Source organism: Schistocerca cancellata, chromosome 1 (genome assembly GCF_023864275.1).
Source record: "Schistocerca cancellata isolate TAMUIC-IGC-003103 chromosome 1, iqSchCanc2.1, whole genome shotgun sequence".
NCBI classification, from domain to species: Eukaryota; Metazoa; Arthropoda; class Insecta; order Orthoptera; family Acrididae; genus Schistocerca; species Schistocerca cancellata.
Genome location: NC_064626.1, coordinates 1,047,826,771 through 1,047,830,282, shown reverse-complemented (window position 1 = coordinate 1,047,830,282; position 3,512 = coordinate 1,047,826,771). Strand labels below are relative to the sequence as shown.

Sequence of the window (3,512 nt, the reverse complement as noted above, 5' to 3'; positions counted from 1 at the left end):
TCCGAGAAAAGCCGCATGCAACTTCCGACACTATCTACTAGGTCATTTATATATATTTTGAAAAGCAATGGTCCCGTAACACTCCCCCTTGGCCTGCCAGAGGTTACTTTAACGTCTGTAGACGTCTCTCCATTGATAACAACGTGCTGTGTTCTGTTTGCTAAAAGCTCTTCAATCCAGCCACACAGCTGGTCTGATATTCCGTAGGCTCTTACTTTGTTTATCAGGCGAAAGTGCGGAACTGTATCGAACGCCTTCCGGAAGTCAAGAAAAATAGCATCTACCTGGGAGCCTGTATCTAATATTTTCTGGGTCTCATGAACAAATAAAGCGAGTTGGGTCTCACACGATCGCTGTTTCCGGAATCCATGTTGATTTCTACAGAGTAGATTCTGGGTTTCCAGAGCACTATCCTCTGTGCCACGGTGGCTCAGATGGATAGAGCGTCTGCCATGTAAGCAGGAGATCCCGGGTTCGAGTCCCGGTCGGGGCACACATTGTCAACATGTCCCCAATGAAGTGCATCAACGCCTGTTTGCAGCTAGGGTGTCCATTTAATTATCATTTCATTTCTAGCAAAGCTGCATGGTCATCCACGGTAACTGTTCTTTCGGGAACGGATACTACCGTCATATATATTTGTGATTATGTTATGACAGACCGATTTTCAGCTGCAGTGCAGTATGTACCTCATGACTTCATGACTGAAAGACTACTTGGCAAACCATATGTGGAAGACCACCAAAACACTCGAGACCCTTAAGCAGGCACTTCATATAATCTTTGATCTTGAGAGGATATGAGGTCACACGATGCACTCCCTCAGCCCATCTTTGGGCGGCATCTGCATCTATACTGTATGCATACATTTTAGATCTGAGCCTCAGAAACTTTATAATATGTGACCCATTTGCGACGTCTTTTATCAGGCCTATGGCCTTCTTGTTCTGATGTTTTATGCCATAAGAATTATCGGCTGCGTATTCAAAAGTGTCGAATGTGTCAGGACTGTACTTAATTATCTCATAGGGATCACAGCCTTTCAGGTAGTAGATGAAACTGTCTGCTTGCATATAAAGCAACTTGGGATCAATGAAGTCTGGCTTCACGAACTCATAGTGGAAACGGTATGTATGGAGTTTGGAAAGGTCCAGAATACACATACCGTTATAGACAAGCTTTGTGAAATGCACTGAAGCATTAGCCATTTCCACAGTGACTAGTCCTTCATTGAAGATTGTGGTCCACTTAAAATTTGGCCCAGCGATGTAATCTCTTTTGCTGCAATGCCCCTCCCAACGGTAAACCAAATAATTTATAATATTTTCCGTGGTTTAGTAGAAGAATTATTCATTAATTTATAAAAATCCTTTTCAAGGTCAAATGTTGCGAGAGCTCTCTTTTTGGTGTTATTATGTTTGTACTCCTTCAACATGGGACGCTGCTTGAAGGAGATCCCACTGGTGGTGGTGGTTAGTGTTCAACGTCCCGTCGACAACGAGGTCATTAGAGACGGAGCGCAAGCTCGGGTTAGGGAAGGATTGGGAAGGAAATCGGCCGTGCCCTTTCAAAGGAACCATCCCGGCATTTGCCTGAAACGATTTAGGGAAATCACGGAAAACCTAAATCAGAATGGCTGGAGACGGGATTGAACCGTCGAAGGAGATCCCACTGTTGATTCTAGTAAGTTTCATCCCCAAACAGACATTGCTGAAGGTTTCTATTGTGTGGATTGTATCTCTGACTATTCCCCAGTGTGATCAACAACTTGGGGATAGAACTTCTGCGCAGGTCTAGGCATTCTAGAAACAGCAGCAAGTGGCTATGTGTGTCATGCAAATGGGTAGGGTACGTCAGGTCTGCCTCTCAGACGTATCCTTTAACAGAATCCGCAGCCACATCTCGGATTTTTTGTCCAAGCTGATGATTCCCTTATTGGACAGCCTTCGAAACCCTTCAGAGTTAAGAGATCGTTGCACGGCATGTCCATGGAGATTCTTTACAACCAAGTACTGTGTGTAACTCAAATCGTCAGATGGCTCACAATCCTCCCACTCATTCGCGGGATATTTGCATTGGCGGCGTATCTGTGCACGTACTGGCAATGCATCCGCAAATTCCACGTTCGAAAAAGAGCGACTTGTTAACTTAGGTCAACAGTTCGATTCAACACGAGTCTTTTTTACGACTGCGACTTACAAAAGCACTAGTGCAGTGTAATCGAAGGCAGGATCCAGACTGTATGTGTTCATACATACACTCCAGAAAATCTCAAAAATGGTTTTGAGCAGGTGTACGTCAGTGTCCATGTAAACTCTAGCATATTCCCCTTATTCAGAGATACTGAACTTCTGCCAAACTTTTTCACTGCATGCCCATACTCTGCATCCATTATGGTAGTGCCTGTGAATATACTGATAAATGCGGTTATATCAGGAAATGTAGTTTTAAGTCTCTCCTTTAAATCCAGGTATTCGCAAGGAAAGACCCCTTCTTTGTCACAAGCAGAAACTTTGCATCATCGGAGGTGGAGCTCTGGTGACATGCGTATCCTCCTGATACATTGTTTCAGAAAGTTGCTGAAGAGGTACTTGCATGAAACATAATGAATCCAGCAAGTGGAGCACTGTTCTTGCCGCGATTCATTTGGAAAATCAGATGTAGATTTCAACATCGTTGGGTATGACACTGACCTTATCATTTTTCAAGCTGAAATCGTCTAAGTTCTCAACAAGAAGGAGCGCCTCATACCCCTTCAAATTATGGAAGGAAACGGGTATACCTCATGGCACTTGGTATTTCAGTTTGCGTGCACTGTGAGTTGTACCACCGAACTTTCCTAATAGATAACAATCTTCTCTCCATGGAGTTTCCGCTTTTCTATCCAACAGCAGTCCATGAGTGTGACAGTCAATGGCCTGTTCGTATAAGTCCTACAATTTAGTTCTGGGAATGTTTTTCCTATACATAACATCAACGCATCACGAAAGTTTTTCTCATTCAGAGAGAAACCATCTGACAGGATTATCCCTCCCATGTGATTCGAATTGAGTGATATTAGAGTTCTATGAGCACACAACTTGATATATTGCCATACACTGTACATGTCTTTCAGTGCAGTGGATCACCTTTGCAATGTACCACAGAAGCAAGTAAGCAGTCACAGTCAGTGTGCACGATAAGGGGCAGCTCAGCGCTTCTGGTGGTGGGCATTCTTGAACTTTAAGATCCTTTTATCCTCTGTAAACATTTCCACACATAATGGTTCCTGGCTCGAGCACTCAGTGAGATGCCTTTCTAGATACTAGCTATTAGGAAAAGAACTAAAGCATCTACGGCAAAAATACCGTGCACCATGATGTTTTCGTAACTGGCCTGAAAGTAGGCAGGGCACGTTTTTGATCTAGATGAAGTGTTGCTTCTCACCCTTGGAGAATAACATCATATCTATGTGTTTGGGATGCTGAGCAGCTACTTTGGAGATGTAGAGGGGTCCAACTACTTTATGCTTT

General features: G+C 43.6%; 1 non-coding gene across 1 annotated transcript; it reads left to right on the top strand.

Annotated features, from left to right (window-relative positions):
• Positions 1-419: 419 nt before the first annotated feature.
• On the top strand, positions 420-493 carry Trnat-ugu (transfer RNA threonine (anticodon UGU)). Its single transcript has one exon. It is a non-coding gene; the product is annotated as a tRNA-Thr (tRNA).
• The last annotated feature ends 3,019 nt before the right edge of the window (positions 494-3,512 follow it).